This window comes from Arachis ipaensis, chromosome B8 (genome assembly GCF_059453495.1).
Source record: "Arachis ipaensis isolate K30076 ecotype BB chromosome B8, ASM5945349v1, whole genome shotgun sequence".
Taxonomy (NCBI): domain Eukaryota; kingdom Viridiplantae; phylum Streptophyta; class Magnoliopsida; order Fabales; family Fabaceae; genus Arachis; species Arachis ipaensis.
Window position 1 is genome coordinate 101405078 of NC_142443.1, and position 23640 is coordinate 101428717.

At 38.0% G+C, this 23640-nt stretch overlaps 1 non-coding gene across 1 annotated transcript; it reads left to right on the plus strand.

Annotated features, from left to right (window-relative positions):
- The first annotated feature begins 211 nt into the window (after positions 1 to 211).
- On the plus strand, positions 212 to 315 carry LOC148549028 (small nucleolar RNA R71). Its single transcript, XR_015898302.1, has one exon. It is a non-coding gene; the product is annotated as a small nucleolar RNA R71 (small nucleolar RNA).
- Positions 316 to 23640: the final 23325 nt, after the last annotated feature.

Below are 23640 nucleotides of genomic sequence, written 5' to 3' on the forward strand. Positions count from 1 at the left end.
AACTCCTTTCTTCTGAGTTGTCCCATTACTCACAGGATTCCTTTCAGAAGTGTACATGAACTGGTTATTTGTAACCATTTCAATGAGTTTTTGGGCTTCTGCAGGCGTATTCTTCAGATGAAGAGATCCTCCAGCAGAGTGGTCTAATGGCATCTTGGACAATTCAGACAGACCATCATAGAATATACATATGATGCTCCATTCTGAAAACATGTCAGAAGGACACCTTTTGATCAATTGCTTGTATCTTTCCCAAGCTTCATAGAGGGATTCATTTTCCTTCTGTCTGAAGGTTTGGACTTCTACTCTAAGCTTGCTCAACTTTTGAGGTAGAAAGAACTTGGCCAAGAAAGCATTGACCAACTTTTCCCAAGAGTTCAGGCTATCTTTAGGTTGTGAGTCCAACCATGTCTTAGCCCTGTCTCTTACAGCAAAGGGGAAAAGCATCAGTCTGTAGACCTCAGGATTAACCCCATTAGTCTTAACAGTGTCACAGATTTGCAAGAATTCAGCTAAAAACTGATGAGGATCTTCCAATGGAAGTCCATGAAACTTGCAATTCTGCTGCATTAGAAAAACTAATTGAGGCTTAAGCTCAAAGTTATTTGCTCCAATTATAGGAATTGAGATGCTCCTTCCACAGAAGTCAGAAGAGGGTGCAATAAAGTTACCAAGTATCTTCCTTGCATCTCCACCATTGTTATTGGGTTTGGCCATCTCTTCTTCTTTTTCGAAAAATTCTGTCAAGTCATCTTCAGAGTGTTGTGCTTTAGCTTCTCTTAGTTTCCTCTTTAGAGTCCTTTCAGGTTTCGGATCAGCTTCAATAAGAATGTTCTTATCTTTGCTCCTGCTCATATGAAAAAGAAGAGAACAGAAAAGAATAGGAATCCTCTATGTCACAGTATAGAGATTCCTTTGTGTGAGTAGAAGAATAGAAGAGTAGTGAAGAAGAGAGAAGATGAAGAATTTGAACACAGAGAGGGAGAGAGGGTTCGAATTATAAGAAGAAGAGAAGTGTTAGTAAATAAATAAATAAATAGAAAGAGATGAGAGAGAGAGAATTTGAATTTTAAATTAAAATAAAAGGAAAATATTTTTGTTTTTATTTTAATTTATTAGTTAGTATTCGAAAATTAAGAGAAGAAATAAAATAAAATTTGAAAAAGAAAAGAAATAATAATTAATTCATTTAGTTTTCAAATTTTAGAGAAAAGATATGATTGAAATAGAAAACTTTTTTAAAATCAAACAAAAAGTCAAGTAGTTAATTGAAAAAGATTTGAAAATCAATTTTGAAAAGATAAGAAGTTAGAAAATATTTTGAAATTGATTTTGAAAAAGATATGATTGAAATTTATTTTGAAAAAGATTTGAGAAAGGAAATTAAAAAGATTTGATTTTTGAAATTAAAGTTGATTACTTGATTAACAAGAAACTAAAAGATATGATTTTAAAGATTGATCCTTTCTTAATAGGCAAGTAACAACTTGAAATTTTTAAATCCAAATATTACATGTTGCCATTGAATTCGAAAAAATAAGAAAAAGATTTTGAAAATTAATTTTAAAAATTTCAAAATTATTAAGAAAAAAATTGAAAAAGATTTGATTTTTGAAAAGAGTTTGAAAAGATAGATTTTTTAATTTGAAAATTTGACTTGACTAATAAGAAAAAAAAAGCTTAAAATTAAAATAAAATTACCAAATCTGAGCAACAAGATGAACCGTCAGTTGTCCAAACTTGAACAATCCCTGGCAATGGCGACAAAAACTTGGTGCACGAAATCGCAATCACACTTTTGCAATTCCGCACAACTAACCAGCAAATGCACTGGGTCGTCCAAGTAATACCTTACATGAGTAAGGGTCGATCCCATGGAGATTGTCGGCTTGAAGCAAGCTATGGTCATCCTTGTAAATCTCAGTCAGGCAGATTCAAATGGTTATGAGGTTTTGATAATTAAAAGATAAATAAAACAGAAAATAAGATAGAAATACTTATGTAATTCATTGGTAGGAGTTTCAGATAAGCGTATCAAGATGCTTTGTTCCTTCTGAATCTCTGCTTTCCTATTGCCTTCATCCAATAATTCATACTCCTCTCTACGGCAAGCTGTATGTTGGGGGATCACCGTTGTCAATGGCTACCGTCCGTCCTCTCAGTGAAAATGGTCCGGCTATGGGTTACGTAGGGCTAATCATCTGTCGATTCTCACTTGTGTTGGAATAAGATCTATTGATCCTTTTGCACACTGTCACTGCGCCCAACACTCATGAGTTTGAAGCTCGTCACAGCCATCCCATCCCAGATCCTACTCGGAATACCACAAACAAGGTTTAGACTTTCCGGATCTCAAGAATGCTGCCAATTGATTCTAGCTTATACCATGAAGACTCTGATCTCACGGAATGGAAGGCTCTGTTGTCAGGAGAGACAACCATGCGTCGTGAACCAGGAGGCCAAGAGATATACACTCAAGCTATTGCAGATAGAAAGGAAGTGGTTGTCAGGCACGCGTTCATGAGTGAGAATGATGATGAGTGTCACAGATCATCACATTCATCAGGTTAAAGTGCGAGTGAATATCTTAGAATAAGAATAAGCTTGAATTGAATAGAAGAACAGTAGTAATTGCATTAATTCATGAGGAACAGTAGAGCTCTACACCTTAATCTATGGGGTGTAGAAACTCCACCGTTGAAAATACATAAGAACAAGGTCTAGGCATGGTCGAATGGCCAGCCCCCTAAACGTGATCAAGAGATCAAAAGTGATACAAAGATAGTCTCAAAATGATCTGAAGATGAAAATACAATAGTAAAAGGTCCTATTTATAATGAACTAGTGGCCTAGGGTTTACAAAAATATGTAAATAATGCAGAAATTCACTTCCGGGGCCCACTTGGTGTGTGCTTGGGCTGAGCATTGAATTTTTTTCGTGCATAGGCTGTTCCTGGAGTCAAACGCCAACTTTTGTGCCAGTTTGGGCGTTTAGCTCCAATTCTGGTGCCAGTTTGGGCGTTTTACGCCAGAAATTTTAGGCTGACTTTAAACGCCGGTTTGGGCTATCAAATCTCGGAAAAAGTATAGACTATTATATATTTCTGGAAAGCTCAGGATGTCTACTTTCCAATGCAATTGAGATCGCACCAATTGGGATTCTATAGCTCCAGAAAATTCACTTTGAGTGCAGGGAGGTCAGAATCCAACAACATCTGCAGTCCTTTTTCAGCCTCTGAATCAGATTTTTGCTCAAGTCCCTCAATTTCAGCCAGAAAATACCTAAAATCACAGAAAAACACACAAACTCATAGTAAAGTACAGAAATGTGATTTTTGAATAAAAACTAATAAAAATATAATAAAAAGTAACTAAAATATACTAAAAACTATGTAAAAACAATGCCAAAAAGGGTATAAATTATCCGCTCATCAACCTTCTAGATTGAGGGGAGGAGCCCTGATGAGTTTTATGGATTAATAAAAGATTACTATTCCTCTTTAATCCGTATTTGATTCTCTATTCTAAGATGTATATTTGTTCTTCCTCAATATGAATGCGTTGAACTGGCATAAGGTTATCACATTCTACATGGGTTCAGAGTGCGTCATTCATCGGACAATGATGAACCACCAGCTTGATTATGCATCTCTTAGACAGCTAATCCACGACTTCGTAGGGGACTTCTCAAGACACCAGTTCAGTCGAAGTATGGGGAGTTTAGGGTCTCTGTGGTAGAGGCTAGAACCCAAAGGCGCAGCATTCTCCAATCCGGAAGATCCGACCTTGTCTGTGGCATTTTGAGTAGAATCATTAAGGAAAATGTACTGCAGGAGCTTCACCCTCAATCAGAATGGATCCACACTAACCCTGGGGTTCAGATCTGGAGGAGTATTGGCGGTTGCTCAAACCAGCGTCAATCACATACAACCTGCCATAGAAGGAATCATCCACACTTGAAGAAGACAGTAATACCAGAGTTAATCTAAAAGGACAAAGCAACTCCAAACCTTAACTAATTTCTTATCCTTGAGCATAATTCCATTCACAAAGTATTTTATACCCTTTTCTTTACACTTTTTTCACTCTATCAAATAATCAAATCCAACAACTCTTGATTCGCCTGACTAAGACCTGCAAGATAACTATAGCTTGCTTCAAATCACAATCCTCATGGGATCGACCCTGACTCACTCAGGTATTACTTGGACTACCCAGTGCACTTGCTAGTTCAGTTGTATGAAGCGTGGGGATTCGCACCCCAAACCCCCTCCTCAACATAGTTTTGAACCACCATACTCACAAGCCTCTTACCACCATTGACCTCCATATGATCCTAACCCTTATCCACCATACCAACTACCATATGAACCATATGAACCACACTTAGAGCCACAACAATTCCAACCATAGAAAACTATTGAGTTATGTGTATAACTAATTTAATTTGATGATGACAAACATTATTTCATTGGGTTAAACACCCAATAAGTTTTTATTGTATTTGATTAAGTGATGCAGGCCAAAAATCAAAGAAGCAACATCCCATTTGGAAGAAAACAAAAACGAGATTATTGGTGAATCTCTAGCCAACAAAGTCCAAAGTAATTGAGCAAAGAAATCAAACGGGCTGAGAGGTAAGGAAAGCAAATCCAAGCCCAATTTAATCCCACCAAGCTGATACACTCCAAAGCCAACGTTCACTTGTTGCTTCGGTCAGACTCAGAAGAAAAGAGAGAGAAAGCTTCATTCTTCTTCTTGCTCATTTCACCAGAGAAGGAAGAAAGAGAAAGCTTAATAAAAAAAGACAAAGTTCTAATCACCAAAATCAGACCATTTTAAGCTAAGTCAGAAGTTAAAGGTGATTTATTTCCATTCGCATGCAATTACTTTCTTCACTCCTTCTCCAAATTTCTGCTACTCTAATTTGGGATAAATGAAAAAATGTTCTCGGATAATCACTGCTGTGAATCAAAGGCTAAAACTGTTTCTTGGGGAAAAAGCTCTTGTTCAAGGGTTCAGATTCAAGTTTACCTTTAAAACATTTATCTTTGCTGATTTGAGGCATTCGGTCAAGCAAAAAGGGTTTGTTCCAAATTTCCTAATTTGGGGGTTAATGGAAGAAAGTGAAATGTCACTTCTGGAAAGCACACAGCTCGAAGAGTTGACTTGGAAGAAAGTAACTCAGCAATTGGGAAAGAGATACAAAAAGAAAATTTTTATCTTTCTGAAGATAAGGAGAGAGAACTAGTGTTTGGGTATTGTTCTAAAGAGCTTCTCTGTGAAGAGTTCATCAACTTTGGACAGTATTTTCTAAGTTAAAGAAGCATTCTGCCAAGATGACGAACTCAATCAGAGTCAGCTGAATCCGGTTTAACTTATACCAAAAGAGGTTGTTGAAGCATTAATCTCCTTCATGTTTTATAGTTTGTAATTTATTTTCAATGTATATCTTTCTGTAATTTCTTGAGAGGTAAAAGGAAGAAAAAGAAAAATTAAGAAAAAGCCTATGAGTGATAAAAGGCTATGTGAAACACATGAGAGAAAAGCCTAGAGTGATTTTAGATTTCTTTAGGTTATTTCAGAAGTCTTGTGTCTTGTACCTGTGAGGTACCCCTTTCTAAGTTGGGTTAGCACTTAGAGTGAAGAGTTAGGTATTAGCATAACCAAGTCAAGTTAGTTGAGAACTTGAGAGAAAAGAATTGTGTGAATCCTATGTAATTGGTGTATGTAATACTTTAACTATAAAGGAAATTCCATAACAGTTGTGGAGGAGACTGGATGTAGATTGCATTGCACAAGGCAACTGAACCAGGATACATGCCTATGTCATTCTTCTTCCCTTTCTTTAAGTTCTGTTTTCTAATATTTATGAGACAAAACGGAATTGTCTCATAAAATTTTTGCTGCACAGTTCAAACAGATATTAATTAAAAGTTTGTAAGTGAAGGCTTATTTCATTAAAGTAAAAGAAGGCCATAGATTCAACCCCTCTTCTCTAAGCCTTCTACAACCTTCAATTGGTATCTAGAGTCAAGGTCTCAAGAATCAAGCTTCACAGCTTAGAGCAAAGATCCAATGGCGATCAAGTTGGGTACAACCATAGTTGCTTACACTCTAACAAAAGGCCAGTCAAACAACAGGCCTCCCTTCTTCAATGGGAAGAACTATGCCTACTGGAAAGAGAGGATACGGATCTTCATCCAATCCATTGATTACAACATATGGAAGATTGTTGTGAGCGGCCCCAAGATTCCAACAAAGACAAGTGCTGATGGAGTGGTGACTCCAAAAGAAGAAACTGAATGGAATGACGACGACAAGAAAAAAAGTGGAGCTGAACGCTAAAGCCATCAACCTTCTACACTGTGCTATCAGCTTTGAGGAGTATCGAAATGTGTTAAGATGCAAGATAGCCAAAGAAATCTGGGAGAAACTCCAGGTTACACACGAAGGCACCAAGCAAGTCAAAAAAACGAGGATTGATATGCTGTGAAAAGAGTATGAGATATTCAACATGAAGGATGGAGAAAGTATTGATGAAATATTTGAGAGATTCTCAATCATAATAAACAGCCTTGATGCTATGGGTTTAACTCACACAGAACAAACCCTAGTGAGAAAAGTCCTTAGAAGCCTCACAAAGGAATGGGAAACAAAAGCCACTGTCCTAGCCGAGAGTAATAATCTAAGTCCCATAACCTATGATGAGCTGAGAGGGAAACTCATTGCCTATAAAACCATACACACAAACCAAGACTCAAAGAAAAAGGGAATAACCCTTAAATCAAAAGTTGAATAAAAAAAGTGAGTCTAGTGACAGTTTTTCAGATGATGAACTTTTATTTTTTGCTAGGGGACTTAGAAGGCTAATGAGGAACAAAGGCAAGTACAAGGGATCAAGTTCAAAGGAGTACAAAAAGGACATGAGCAAAGTGGTTTGTCACAACTGCAAGGAGGCTGGGCATCTCAAGTACAACTGTCCGAAACTTAAAAAGGAGGACAAAGGAAAGAAAGAAAAGAAGAAAGTGCTCATGACATCTTGGGAAGATCTTGAAAATGATTCGGATGAGGAAGAGGACTCAGAAGGCGAAGCTCAAATCTGCTTCATGGTTGGGGAAGATCAACTTGATGAGGTAAATTACTATGACTTGCACATAGATGATTTACATGTCATAATTGATGATCTCACACTAAATTCTGCAAAATTCCTGGAAAAATACAATAAATATAAATCTGAAAAAGAAATGTTGAAAGCTGAAAATGATTTCTTGAAAGAAAAAGTGATAGAAACCGAATGTGCATTGGATATTATTGAAAAAACAGATTTCTGAAATCTGAACTTGAGAAACTAAAAGGAAAGCACATTGTGGATTCTTCTCAAGAACTTATTGCTGAAAATGAAAGATTAAATGAAATGATTAAAAGATTGAATTGTGATTTAGCAAAATTAGCTCAAAGTTCTAGCAACTTGGACAAATTACTTCCAAATCAAAGACCATTGTTTGAAAAATCTGGTTTAGGATATGTGACAAAAGATAATGCAGTTTTTAATAGTTCTTCTAAGAATTTCATGGCCTCTTCTTCGAAAACAAAGTCCATCATCAACAAATCTGATTTAGGACATATTCCAATATATGAAGAAGAATCTGAAAAACTCTATTCTGATGAAATTGCATCATCTTCAAGAACGAAACCTATGTCAAACAAGTTGGGTCTAGGCTATATTTCAACCAATGAGGTTACGTTCAAAAATCTATCTTTTCACAATAGAACCTCATCTTCAAAAAACCCATATGCTTTCAAAAATTCTAGTTTGAATGCTTTTGCAAAAAGGAACCATAACAACAAAAATTACTTTGTCAAAAGAAATTATCATTTTCCAAAAATAAAAAAACCTCAACCTTTTAATCATTTTCATCGTAAAAATCTAAATCAATTTCAACAATATGCATCAGGAAATCATTGCGCTAATTGTAAGAAAACTGGTCACTCTTTCTTACAATGCTTCATTGAAAAAAGAAAAGTAGGAAACCAAACTTACAATGTTGTTTGTAACCTTAAGCTTTCAGCCAACACTCCCGAACCAGTTGGTTCAAGGTGCTAAGTGTTGAAACACCCCTAAGGGCTTACTCCCTCAAGTCTCTCTCCCCTATACATGCACACCACAGGCATATGGCTTGTTATTTTCTTTCCTTGAGGCCTTGGTGTCCAGTACTTCTTTGGATTACCAAGTGTTCTGTAGCAAGGTTGCTCTTGATAGTGGATTTTCAGTTGATAATCCCGGGTTAGTTAACCCAAGTTACCAAGTGATGAAGCACTCCTAAGAACTTATTCATCTAAGCAGATCCTTGGTACAGGAACACCACAGACACATCCCTCAAGATTTAAACTCTTGGTGCCTAGCCTTATTTCTTATTCCTTTTCTTTCTTTTTCTAATTCTCACTGTTCTATTTTTCTTTTTCTTATTAGGACCTTGTTATTTAACTAGTCTCATAGAATATGCTTCAAGCATAGGATTCAGAACATGTAGTTGCCTGTGTACCTTGTTGGTGAACCAACTTAGCTAACCAATTACTACACCACAAACATTAAGAATTGACTCCACAAGATGAACCCCACTCTGGTTTTTCATAACATTTTCTTTTATTTAACTTAAAGGACAAGCATACATTTAAGCAAGATGAAAATGACAAGAGGGGACTTGGACCAGCACACCTGGACTTAAGCAAAGAAAATGAATACTGAATTCTGGTGACTCAAACTAAAGAATAACTATTAATAGGGGCACATTCAGACTTCCAATTTGAACATTCCAAACCAGATGGAATCAAGTAACAACAAGTAACAACACAACCTTTTGGTGGTGACTTCTAGCTCTCCCTTTGTTGTCATCATCTATAGCTTTTGCATCCTTCTTCGTCTCCTTGGATGATGATGCACCGTTTTTCCAGAAGATTGATTGAATTCCTGCAAAGTTATTGGAAGTTGCTTGTTCCCAAAGCACTTGAGAAATAGTTAGCATGCATATATGCTTGTGAATTTCTGAACTTAATTAGGTATGTAAACACCAAACTTAGTTCCTTGCCTAATGCCACAGATAGAATACATGCAGAAAACCTCACGTGCTTTTATTAAGAAACGACTATGAGCTAGAAACTAAACTATTGTTAAGTAGTTTCCCTGGTTGGTTGGGACTAGCAACTTGTCATTGAAGACGTGTATTGTGATTCTAACTGAAATCTTTGGTGGAACACCAAACTTAGAATTACACATTCACCCTTGGATTGTTTTGGTATGCAACACCAAACTTAGCTCCTCACAGTACAGGACAAACTACTTGTAACCTTTATTGAAATAATCATGAAAAGAAAACTACCTTAGGTTGGGTTGCCTCCCAACGAAGCGCTCTTTTAGCGTCGCTAGCTCGACGATTTCTCCATTAGTTGAGATGATACTTCATTTTGGGGCTCTCCCTCATGTTGCCCATGTAGTGTTTGAGCCTTTGTCCATTCACAGTGAAAGTCCTCTTTGAGCCTTCCTCCATGATTTCTATGTGTCCATAAGGTGAGACCTTTGTGACAAGAAAGGGTCTTGACCACCTTGATTTGAGTTTCCCAGGGAAAAGTCTCAATTTGGAGTTGTAGAGGAGCACTTGCTGTCCTTTTTCAAAGCTCCTGGGTGTCAGATTGAGGTCGTGCCTTCTCTTCGCCTTTTCCTTATAGATCTTGGCATTTTCATAGGCCTGAGACCTAAACTCCTCTAGTTTCTGCAGTTGCAAGATTCTTTTTTCACCAGCGGCAATGCTATCAAAATTTAGTAGCTTGAGAGCCCAGTGGGCTTTGTGTTCCAGCTCCAATGGTAAATGACAGGCCTTTCCATACACCAGTTGATACAGGGACATCCCGATTGTGTTTTGAATGACGTCCTGTATGCCCAAAGAGCATCATCTAGCTTCTTCGACTAGTCTTTTCTTGATGCTCCCACAGTCTTTTCCAGGATCCTTTTTAACTCTCTGTTAGATATCTCGGTTTTCCCAGTTGTTTGGGGGTGGTAAGGCGTAGCAACCTTGTGTTTTACCCCGTATCTTAGGAGAAGAGCTTCTAGTAGTCTATTGAAAAAATGGCTCCATCACTGATGAGTGCTCGTGGGACTCTGAACCGGCTGAAGACATTCTTTCTGAGGAAGTTCATGACTACCTTGTTATCATTTGTTGGGGTTGCAATAGCCTCCACCCACTTGGACACGTAATCCACCGCTACCAAGATATACTTGTTTGAATATGAGGTTGGAAATGGTCCCATGAAATCGATTTCCCACACATCAAACAGTTCCAGCTCTAAGATGAAATTCTGTGGCATCTTATTTCTTTTGGGTAAGTTTCCAGCTCTTTGACATTCATTGTAGTTCTTCACTAGTTCTTTGGCATCCTTGAAAAGGGTAGGCCAAAAGAATCCACTTTGTAGCACCTTGGCTGCAGTTCTTTCCCCTCCAAAGTGGCCTCCATAGCACGAGCCATGGCAGTTCTGTAAGACCTCTCGTCCCTCTTCTTCTGAAATGCATCTTCTAAGGATTCCATCTGAACACTTCTTGAAGAGATACGGTTCATCCCAGATGAAATATTTAGTAACATTAATGAGTTTTCTTTTTTGATGTTTGTTGATCTCTAGAGGCAGAGTCCCAGTTGCCTTGAAATTGGCAATATCTGCAAATCAGGGTGCTTTGTGAACCGTCATTAACTGCTCATCTGGGAAGAACTCATTTACACTTGCATCATGTGTTCCACCTTTTTCATGAGGGATTCTGGATAGGTGATCTGCTACCTTGTTCTCCACTCCTTTCTTATCTCTAATCTCAATATTGAATTCCTGCAACAACAAGATCTATCTTATCAGTCTTGGTTTTGATTCTTGTTTGGCAAACAAATATTTAAGTGATGTGTGATCTGTGAAAACAATCACTTTGGCACCAATGAGGTATGATCTAAACTTGTCAAATGCAAAAACTATTGCCAGCAACTCCTTTTCAGTAGTGGTATAATTTCTTTAAGTGTCATTGAGGACCTTGCTGGCATAGTATATCACATGGACCAAATTATCTTTCCTCTGTCCTAACACTGCCCCAACTGCAAAATCAGATGCATCACACATCAGTTCGAATGGCAAGTTCCAATCAGGTGGGGAAATGATAGGGGCTGAGGACAGCCTCTTTTTCAAGTTTTCGAATGCTAGCATGCATTTCTCATCAAAGATAAATGGTGTATCAGATACAAGGAGATTGCTTAGGGGCTTGGCTATCTTTGTAAAATCTTTAATAAATCTTCTGTAAAAGCCAGCATACCCTAAAAAGCTCCTGATTGCCTTGACATCACTTGGTGAGGATAATTTTTCAATAAGTTCCACCTTAGCTCTGTCTACCTCAATGCTTTGGTTAGAAACTTTATGGCCAAGGACTATTCCTTCTGTCACCATAAAGTGGCATTTTTTCCAATTCAAGACCAGATTGGTCTCTTGTCATCTTTTTAATACCAAGGCAAGGTGGTTTAGGCAATTAGGAAAGGAATCCCCGAATACTGAAAAGTCGTCCATAAAGACTTCAATGAATTTCTCTATCATATCTGAGAACATAGAAAGCATGCAGCCTTGAAACGTTGCAGGAGCATTACATAGCGCAAATGGAATGCGCCTGTATGCAAACACCCCATATGGGCAAGTAAATGACGTTTTCTCCTGGTCTCTCGGATCAACCACTATTTGATTGTATCCTGAGTAACCATCCAAAAAACAGTAATATGCGTGTCCTGCAAGTCTTTCCAGCATCTGATCCATGAAGGGGAGTAGGAAGTGATCTTTTCTTGTAGCTTCATTGAGTTTTCTGTAGTTGATGCACATCCTCCATCCTGTGACCGTTCTTGTAGGGATGAGTTCATTCCTTTCATTGGGAACTATAGTGATTCCTCCTTTCTTGGGGACTACTTGGACGGGGCTGACCCATGGGCTATCTGAAATTGGGTAGATTACCCCTCTCTGCCACAGCTTCATGACTTCCTTTTGTACCACTTCTTTCATGACAGGATTCAGCCTCCTTTGGGGTTGGATGGAGGGTTGGGTATCATCTTCCAACAGTATCTTATGCATGCATATGGCCGAGCTGATTCCTTTCAAGTCAGCGAGGGTCCATCCAATGGCATCCTTATGCGTTTGTAATACTTGGAGTAGTCCCTCCTCTTGTTCTTGGCTGAGGGCTGAGTTTATGATCACTAGGTAACTTTCATTCTCTCCTAAATATGCATATTTGAGAGTGGGCGACAGTGCCTTTAGTTCAAGTTTGGGAGCTTCTTTTCTTTCATTCTCCTCCTCTAGTGCGCCCTGAACATGAACCTCAGCTGTTGCAACCTCTTCGCTTGATGCTGATTCCTCTTCTTCTGTTAACCCCTCAAGTTCTTCTTCTTCAAAAGTCTCTTGTACTGCATCTTCCAGTGAATCCAACCTCATACATTCTCCCAATGCTTCTTGTGGGTAACTCATGGCGTTGAACACATTGAATATCATCTTCTCATTGTGTAGTCTAAGGGTAAGTTCACCCTTTTGGACATCAATGACAGCTCTGGCAGTGGCTAAGAATGGTCTTCCCAGGATGATAGAAGCCTTGGCTCCTTCCTTCATATCCAACACTACAAAGTCTGCCGGAAAGATAAAGTCTCCTACCTTCACCAACAAGTGTTCTACTATTCCGTGAGGAAACTTGAATGATCGGTCTGCCAGTTGCAGGGCCATTTTTATTGGCTTGGCCTCCTCAATCCTCATTTTTCTCATTATTGCTACGAACATTAGATTCATGCTGGCTGCTAAATCACATAGAGCCTTTTCTATTGTGATTTCTCACATAATACAAGGAATTTGGAAGCTCCTAGGATTCTTCAATTTCTGGGGTAGTTTGTGCTGAATGATGGCACTACATTCTTCGGTTAGTACCACAGTCTCGTTGTTCTTCCAGCTTCTCTTCTTGGTCATCAACTCCTTCAAGAACTTGGCATAGAGCAGCATTTGCTCTATTGCTTTAGCAAAGGGTATGTTAATATGTAGTTTCTTGAAGATTTCTAAAAATCTTGAGAATTAGCTGTCATCCCCCTTCTTCTTCAATTGCTGAGGGTATGGGACTTTTGGAACGTATGGCTTCAGCACTTCTCCTTCTTGATGTGAATTGGAAGTGGGAAATTGAATTTCATCTTATTCCTTTTCCTTTTCATTTGAGTCCTTCTCTTATGGTTTCTTGGAGGTCTCCTTCAATTCCTTCCCACTTCTGAAGGTGATAGCCTGACACTCCTCCCTTGGGTTTGAATCAGTGTTGCTGCAAAGGTTGTGGCTGGGGACTTGCTTAAATAGATAGCTAATTTGTGTTTCAAGTTTCTTGATGGCAGCATCTTGATTCTGCATATTGGATCGCACTTCTTCTTGGAACATTTTACTATCTTGAACTTCTTTGCATATACATTCAAGTAGAGTTTCAATTCTGGAAAGTCTTTCTTCGGATGGTGATGATGGGTTGAGGTTGGAGGGGTGAGAATGGCCATTTTGGTTTTGGTATGGATTTTGAGAGGTATTGTTGGGTGGGTGCTGATATGATCTCTGTGTGGAATGTTGGTGAGTTGCATTGTGGTTGGGGTTGTGACGTCTCTGATCTTGGCCTTGATCTTGTTGATTTCCCCACCCAAAATTTGGGTGGTTCTTCCAACCAGGATTATAAGTTTTGGAGTATGGATCATGGGTCTGCTTGGGTGAGTTTCCAATGTAGTTGGCTTGTTCCTGGTCACCCTCGTCCTCTGCATTCACTCCTTTTTGAGCTGCTGATGAGGTGGTGACTACTGCAACTTGGTTTCTTTCCATCCTCTTGGTAAGGTCAGCCAGCTGCTTGGTGATCATCTTGTTTTGAGCCAGCAGCACGTCCATGTTGTTCAGCTCTATTACTCTTCTAGTATTGCCCCTTTCAGAAGCATAGAAGTAGTCATTTTCAACTACAGTCTCTATGACATATATGGCTTCTTCAATGGTCTTCTTCTTGTTCAGAGATCCCCCAGATGAGTGGTCTACTGCCTTCTTTGATTCATAAGAAAGACCCTCATAGAAAATGTGTAACTGCACCCATTCATTGAATATATCTGGCGGGCACCTTCTTATCAAGTCCTTAAACCTCTCCCATGATTCATAGAGAGTTTCACCATCTTGTTGCCTGAAGGTTTGTACCTCAGCTCTCAACCTGTTGATTCTTTGAGGAGGGTAGAATCTCGCCAAGAATTTGTTTACCACATCTTCCCAGGTTGTCAGACTCTCCTTCGGGAAGGATTCCAGCCATTTGGATGCCTTATCCTTGAGTGAAAAGGGAAACAGAAGCAGTCTATAAGTGTCAGGATGAACACCATTAGACTTCACAGTATCGCATATCCTTAGGAAGGTGGTGAGATGTTGATTGGGGTCTTTTTGGGTACTTCCTCCGAATGCACAGTTGTTTTGGACTAGGGTGATGAGCTGGGGTTTTAGTTCAAAGTTATTGGCATGTATGGTTGGCTTTTGGATGCTACTTCCACAGTTTCCTGGGTTTGGATTGATATAAGAGCCTAGAACTCTTCTCTCTTGCCCAACATGATTCACTGGACCTTCTCTGGCATGGTTATGAGCCTCTTCTTCATGGTGGTTCTCCATATTCTCCTCCATGTCTGGTTCAAAATACTCTTCCTCTTCCTCAGCACCAACAACTCTCTTTCCTCTTGCTTCCCTCCTTAATCTAAGGAAGGTCCTCTTAGGTTCAGAATCAAAGGAAGTTGAAGCCCTACTTCTTCTACTTGTCATACAACTAACAAGGTAAAAAGCAAGAGAGAAATTGAATGGAAATTACTCTTGTTAGAATGGCTGTTAGTGTGAGTGATGCAATATATCAAACAGTTAGTGGGTTAGTGAACTGAATTGTAAACAATGAAGAAAACACAATAAACGGGTAAAGGATAAAGGAAAGAAAATGACTAAAACTGAAAGTAAATCACTCAAATGGAATTTAAACAAAATAAAAGAGAAATGCTTAATCTAGTTATCCTCCAACTTAATCATTGTTGATACAAAATCAATCTCCGGCAACGACGCCATAAACTTGATGCACGAAAACTTGTCTCTCAACAAATTTTCCTTCGGCAAGTATACTGAATTATCGTCAAGTAAAAACTCACAATAGAGTGAGGTTGAATCCCACAGGGATTGATTGGTCAAGCAACTTTAGTTAGAGGAATGTTCTAGTTGAGCTAAGAAGAAATTGAGTTGAGGAATTGCAGAAAATTAAATGGCGGGAAAGTAAATAACAGAAAATGTAAGTGCTAGAAATAAATGGCGGAATGTAACTGGCATAAAGTAAATTGTAGAATCTTAAATGGGGATTTAGGGAGATGAGCAGAAAAGTAAATGGCAGAAAATAAAGAGAATGGGTAAGATCAGAAATGGGGGATTCATTGGGCTTAGGAGATGTTGCATTCTCCGGATCAAGTTCATTCTCATCTCTTCCTTAATCAATGCATTCATTGATCTCCTTGGCAAACTTAAGTGATTGGATTCCAATTGCTTGGCAACCCAATCTCTCTAAGCCTGAACAATTACCCGATTCCTTGATTTAATTGCTCATGGCAAGAGATGAAGTTTGGTCACTGATTATACCACATGCATTCCCAAATCAAAGTGTCGGTAGGATTATATGTCACTATATCCATCCAAACCCCAATTTGGTCCAGCATGAGAAAGCAATTCTAGCATGATCTTCTCATTCCTCTTCCAAGGTTCCGAGGAGATCCAATTGTGGAAAGCTTCTCTTCCAAGATAGCTAACCAATTGGATAAAGAACGAAAGCTTTCTAGTAAAATCACGAGAAAAGAAAGAGGAAGAATAATGAAAACTATTATTGATCCATCAAATTACAACAGAGCTCCCTAACCCAATAAAAAGGGGTTTAGTTGTCATAGCTCTGGAAATGAAAAGCAAAAATGAAAAGTACATTCTAAAAAAATATAAACTAGAAGTTACAGAGAAAGTAAAATATACGGAGTGTAGTTCTCAAGTTCCAGATCCCCTTTTTCAATTCAAAACTCTCCCTATATATACTACTCTTCAGATCTTCTAGTTAGCTCTTCAAGTCTTGGATATGGGCCCTTTATCTTCAGTTAAAGCAGTTACAGTCTCTAGCGGGCTCAGCTTTGCTTGCAAAGAAAGTGTGAGTTAGGCATGATGGGAAGTTAGTTAGGAGGTTAGTGGCATTAACGTTAAGTGTAAATTTTGGTTCGAGAGCGTTAGTGACGATAACTTTATCACTAACGTTCCAAACTAAGTGATCCACGTTAACTTCAACGTTAGTGGTACTAACGTGACCACTAACGTTGCCTCTTAGCCCTTCGCAAACGTTATTGGCGCTCACTTTTACGAATAACGTTGCTTCTTATCCCTTTCTTCCACATTAATAGTCCACGTTAGTGTAACTAACGTGGCCCTTAACGTGGGCATGCCCAAGTTTCGAGAGCGTTAGCGACAATCACCTTTGTCACTAACGTTTTAAAGTGCCCCTCTTTCCCACGTTAGTTCTCCACGTTAGTATAACTAACGTGGGTATGCTTGCCATCTCCAACGTTAGTGACAAAGGTGAGTGTCACTAACGTTGGCCTATCATTCATTGCTTCACGTTACCCTTCACGTTAGTGGTCTTAACGTGACCACTAACGCAGGCAATCTAAACTTGGCCTAGCATTAGTGACAAAGGTGAGTGTCACTAACGCTTGCGACCCCTCTTTACTTCCACGTTAGAGTCCACATTAATTGGATTAACGTGGCTCTTAACGTGGCTTAGTGTGGCATTAGTGGTGATCACTTTCACCACTAACGTTGGAGCTCCCCCTTTCTTCCACATTAGTGTAACTAACGTGGCAACTAACGTGGGCTATGATGGCATTCGAGGGCGTTATTGGTGGTAACTTTTTCCACTAACATTGCAAGCTTGCTCCCTTTCCACGTTAGTGGTCACGTTAGTGAGACTAACGTGGCTCCTAACGTGGCTCTTCTTTGCTTCCTTTGTCCTGAAATCAAACAAACAAGGTGCATCAAAGCTTTGTTTCAAGTCATGAGATCATGCATCATCCATATTATAATTCAATTCATGTATAATTCTAATGAAATCATGTAAAGTTCACAATCTTTGCTTGAATCAAGATGTAAGTGTATATTTACCCAAAACTTGCTTATTTACTAAGAAAATGCATGAAACTATCCTAAAAGAGTAAAGAAAAAGGTCAGTGAAACTGGCCAAAATGCCCTGGCATCAACTGCTTATTGTGGTTTTAAACTGTATCAAATGGATGTGAAATATGCTTTTCTAAATGATGTAATAGATACAGAAGTGTATGTGGCATAGCCACCTAGTTTTGAAAATGAGGAATTTCCTAACCTTGTTTTCAAACTCTCAAAAGCCATGTATGGGTTGAGACAAGCTCCTAGAGCTTGCTATGAAAAACTTATTTCTTTTCTTTTGAAAAATGGTTTTCAAAGAGGCACCACAGACACTACTCTATTTATTAAAAATTCTAATGATTCCTTCATTTTAGTCTAAATTTATGTTGATGACATTATTTTTGGATCAACAAATGAGACCCTTTATACTGAATTTGAAAAACTCATGACAAGTGAATTTGACATGAGTATAATGGGTGAACTTAATTTTTTCCTTGGACTTCAAATTAAGCAAACTGAAAATGGTATTTTTATTCATCAAGAGAAGTATGCCAAGGAATTAGTTAAGAAATTTGGTATGGAAAATGCCAAACCCATGGGAACTCCCATGCACCCTAATTCAAAATTAGAAAAGGGGAAAACTGAGAAAGATGTCAATGAGACTAGGTATAGAGTAATGATTGGATCTCTTATGTACCTAACTTCCTCTAGACCTGACATTGTGCAAAGTGTTGAAATGTGTTCAAGATTCCAATATAAACCAAAAGAATCACATATTTCTGCAATTAAAAGGATTATTAGATATGTTCATGGCACATCCAATTTCGGTTTATGGTATCCTAAGATTAATGAGTTTTCTGTAGTTGGTTATTGTGATGCAGACTTTGCTAGAGGTAGAGTAGATAGAAGGAGTACATCAGGCATATGCTATTTTCTTGGAAAGTCCTTGAACGTTTGGTCAAGTAAGAACCAGTCTACAGTGACTTTATCCACCGCAGAGGCTGAGTATATCGCTACTTCTTCATGATGCTCGATAAACCACTATTTTATGGTTTATCTTGTACTTAATTGAATGGTTTCATCAAGTCTTCACCCACTTATTCATATGATTTGCATGATTTTATAATCCCTTCCTAGTATTGTTTTATGATTGAAAACTTGCTTCCTAGAGATCTTTAATTAGTATATTTTAAGTTTCCTTTATACCATTCGATGCCGTGATCCATGTGTTAAGTGTTTCAGGCTTTATAGGGTAGGAATGGCTTAGAAAACGGAGAGGAAGTTTGCAAAAATAGAAGGAACACAAGAAACTAAGAAGATGACTAGTGAGCATCGACGCGCGCGCATGGCTCATGCGAGCGCGCGGAATGGAGAAAATTGCAGCGACGCGTGCGCGTGCCTGACGCGTACGCGTGGAATGGAGTTCTGCAAAATGACGCGCACGCATGGATAATACATACGCGTGACAAGAAAAAACGCCAGATGACGCGCACGCATGACTGACACATACGCGTGACCTGCGCGATCTGCAAAATTAATAGAAAATGCTGGGGCAATTTTGGGCCGCGTTTTGATCCAATTTTCGGTCCAAAAACACAGAATAAAGCTAGGGAACAAGCAAAGACTCGAGAGACGGAGATACACATTCACATATTCTCATTAGGATAGTTTTTAGGTTTTTAGATCTGAATCTAGAGAGAAAATTACTCTTCCTCTAGTTTCTCTTTACATTCCTAGTTTATTGCTTTTGCCTTTGGATACTGAAGAGTCATTACCTCCATTGAAGATACTATTCTAGTTTGTTTTCCTTACTTACTCTTTTATTTATTCCATATTCTTAATTCTTGTTTAAAGTGGTAGTTGGATTATTTTTATGGATTGTTAGTGAAAATGATTACTTTTATCTTTAATTAATTTTTAAAGCTTTATTTTATTCAATTTATCATGTTTTCTTTTTATATTTCTATGAGCGTTATATTCATGTTAATGGAGTAGATTTCCTACTTGACATGGGGGTTGATTAGGAGGAGACACTTGAGTTGGAAGGCTTAAGTGCTGATTAAACTAGAAGTTGTTGGCTAGTTCTGTATTTACTAACGCTAGATCTTCCCAAGGGAGAGGACTAGGATTTGCGAATAAGAGTTAGCTCAATCACTTGACTTTCCTTTATTTAGTAAGGGTTAACTAAGTGAAAACAACAACCTTTTTTATACTACACTTAAGAGATCCCAACAAGGATAGAACTTTCAATTAATTATTCTCCCAGTCAAGGCTTTTTATCTAGAGTATTAATAATCATTCTTAGTTTTTATTGCTTTAATTTATAATTATTTAATTGCTCATTATTCAACTCTCAAAATTCTCGAAAAACTCCTAATTAATAAATTAGCATCCTTCCTTACAACTCATTGGGAGACGACCTGGGACTCATACTCCCAGTATTTTTATTCTAAACTTTTTGTGACAACCATTCTAAATTGATGAGGCAGATTTTTACTGGTTAAGAGCTATACTCGCAACGCTATTCTATTATATTATAATCTCTTAATTGGTCTAACTTCTGCCGCTCATCAATGCTCTCAGCTTATTTGATTGAAAACACAACTTGCTGATTATAAATTAAATGCTAAAAATATTCCCTTGTTATGTGACAATATGAGTGCCATCAATATTTCCGAAAATCCAGTTTTGCACTCTAGAACCAAACATATTGAGGTGAGATTTCACTCAATAAGAGAACATGTTCAAAAAGGAAATATTAGCATTCAATTTGTTAAATCAGAAGATCAATTAGCAGATATTTTCACCAAACCTCTAGCTGAAGACAGATTTTGCAAGCTTAGAACTAATCTAGAGATTTTAAGTCATGATTCATTGTTTGTGCATTGCTGATGTATTTGTTGAAGTTTTTGTCTCTCAGGTTGGCATGAGACAATTATGGGCAAATGAAGAACCATCTTTCTGAACTTCATTTTCTGGGATCTAATGCACATTCTGAATCTTCTGGGCCAACCCATCAGTTCAGAACCACGTTGGTCCAACATGTTTCCTTAAACAATACCATCTCTAGGCCCAATGGGTGTTACATTTGGTGGTCCAACTTGTTTCCTTAAATCCATGTGAATTTTTGTTTTGTTCTGTCTTTTAGTGAATAATTTTTTTTAAAAAAAACCTATTTTGTTTTATTTGTTAATAAAATCAAATCAACTTTTTCATGATGTCAAGTATTTTAAAAGTCTAGTCATGGGTGATGCAGTAGCATGGTTTCAAGAAACCTATTTCCTTGTGACACTTACCATATCTTTCTCTTCATAAAGCCTTCCACTAACCCTTCATTTCTTCTCCATTACCATTAGTGCTTCTCTTCATTCAAAATCGAGGTTCACCCTAATAAGGAAGAAAACCATTATTACAAAGCCTCCTCGTGAACAAATCCTTAAACTCCCTAAAAAACCTAAACCATCTACTCGCTCCAGGGATCGCACGTTCACTCCATCTCCTTCTCCTCCTACCTCTCCTCCTCGTACTGATCTAATGGCAAGAACCAAAACCACACCACAGTTCCCCTCTTCTGCCAAGCCGACGGCTCCACCAAAGGAGACTCCTTCGAAACCTAGCACATCGAAAGAGAAGCGTCCTGGAAATGATGAACTTGCTCCTGAGCCATCTCGACCTAAGTGATGATTGGATTTTCGACGGTTTAGAATTTCACAAATGAAACCTCGTTGCAAGTATAGTTTCTAAACCAATAACTAATCCTTTCATACAAAAAGTTGTTTGTCACTAAAACAAACCCCTAAAATTTATAAAACGAAGTATTCAAACCTCGGGTCATTCTCCCTAGGAATTACAATAAAGTGTCTTGTTATTGGTTATGAGTTATTTTGGGGTTTTGGATAAGAAGCATGAAAAGTAAATGGCAATGAAAATAAACTAACTACTATAAAAGCTCTTGGCAAGATATGAGAACTAGAAATCCTATCCTAGTTATCCTTCTCAATTGTGATGAGAATTGTTCATTGCTCCCACTTAGTTAACCTCTAACCATGGAGAAAAGTCAAGTGGATGAATCAATTTGATTCCTCAAGTCCTAATTAACTCCTAAAGGAGAGACTAGCTTTAGAGGCATTCAAATCAATTAGCAATCTCTAATTATCAATCAACAAAGGAATTAGATAACTCAAGAGTCACTAATCACTCTACCTAGGCCAAGAGGAACAAAATCTATACAAAAATCCAACCAAGCATTTAATCAAACACTTGGAAGGCACAAAAGAAAAGTATAGTCAATCACAACAAGAGTGAATTCTAACTACAATTGAATGTAAAGAATTAACAACAACAATCAAGGAAATCACAATTATCATGAATTAACTCAAATTGCATTATTAAAAGGGAATAAAAGAAACAACAATCTATCCCAAACAAAGTGAAGAATTACAAGAATTAAAGTACATAACTAGGGAGAGGAAGAGGAGAAGATTAAGAATTGGCAAAGGAGAATTAAATTAAGGCATGAATTAAACCTAGATCTAAGAAGAGATATTAACCTAAACCTAATCCTAATCCTAGAGAGAAGTGAGAGCTTCTCTCTCTAAAACTACTTAAAACTAAAGCTATCACTTCCTTCTTCTCCAATTGTTATGTCTCCCCTTTAGGCCTTGATCCCTTCTATTCCTTTCTATCAGCAATTGGCGCCAAAAATGGGTTCAGAAACCCCTCAAAATCGCCAAGCACGTGTTGCCTTAATGAAGCCATGTGCAGACATCGACGCGTGCGCGTCCCTGGCTGATTCCGCAATGTGCGCGCGAGCGCCTTGTGCGCGTGCGCGTGCTTGGCCGTAATCAATTCTTTGGCTTTTTGTGCTTCTCTCCACTTGCATGCTTCCTTCCTTGCTTCCTTTGATCCATGCCTGGCCTATTTCAATCCTGGAATTACTAGCAAACACATCAAGGCCTCTTATGGAATCAAGGAGAAATCAAAATTCATCAAAATAAGGCCTAAAAAGCATGTTTTTACACCTAAGCACAAATACGGGAGAGATAACAAAACCATGCTAATTCATAGGTTAAATGCGAGAAAAGGTCATCAAAATACTCTAAATTCAATACAAGATAAACCCTAAAAATGGGGTTTATCAACCTCCCCACACTTAAACCTTAGCATGTCCTCATGCTAAGATAAGAAGGAACTAAGGGGTATGACATTTATTAAATGCAACTAAACTATATGAGTCCTATCTAAATGCAACTACCTAGTGTGAGTGCAAATGCTTAGTTCAAACAAATCAATTCCCAAGAGACATGTATAGGCACAATAGCTAAGGCAATAGGAGTTAAGTCCAATCCACAATTGTATTGAATTATCAAAAAAAAGAGTTCAAACTTGCAAGAATATAAATAATATGGGTGAGCACATGTACTTGAACTTTTGAACCCTCACCGGATGTGTATCCGCTCTATTCACTCAAGTGTTTAAGGGTTAATTCACTCAATTCTCTTCTAATCATGCTTTCCAAAATTTGATTTTCTTCTAACAATCAACACCTATCCAATGCATGCATACATTCATCATGAGGTCTTTCATTTAGGTTGTAATGGGGTTAGGGTCAAGGTAGGATCATTTATGGTTAAGTGGACTAGAGTTTAGATCTTTGATTAGCATAGACTTTCCCACCTAACCTATGTAATGATCTATACATATTCAAACTATTCTAACTACCCATTCTTTAATTTTTTTTTTTTTTACATGTTCATGCATCTTATTTCTTGATTCATAACACTTATGCATTGATTCCCTTTTGTTGAACTTCACCTTGGGGCATTTTGTCCCCTTTTTTTTTCTTTCTTTTTTTTTTCTCTTTTTTTTTCTTTGTATAAGGACATCAATTACATAAGGTCTTATACATTCAATCAATACATGAGTATGTTCCCAATTCCTGAATATGGAAGTGTACTACCCTTTTTTATCCCATCCAATATTCCCAAGCCTCACCAACTTTGAGTAATAGACACTCTCACTAGCCTAGGCTAATCAAAGATCCAAACAAGGACCTTACATTGGTTTTCTGCCTTGGGCTTGTAATGTGCTAAAAGGAGAGTAAGTTGGTTAAGCATAGGCTCAAAATTGGCTAACAATGGAGAGTAAAAGGTAGGCTATTTGGGTAAGTGGGCTAATGAAATAATGGCCTCAATCATACAAATGCATGAATACCAGAAATAATTGGACATATAGAATCAAGCAAATCAAGGATCACAATCACAGAAAGAGAACAATTGCACACAAGAATGGAAAATAAGTGGTAATAAAAATGTAACCACACCATAAGGCTCAAGTCTCACAAGCTTGTGTTCTTAGTTCAATACATGCTTCACAAAGTATGAATTCAAG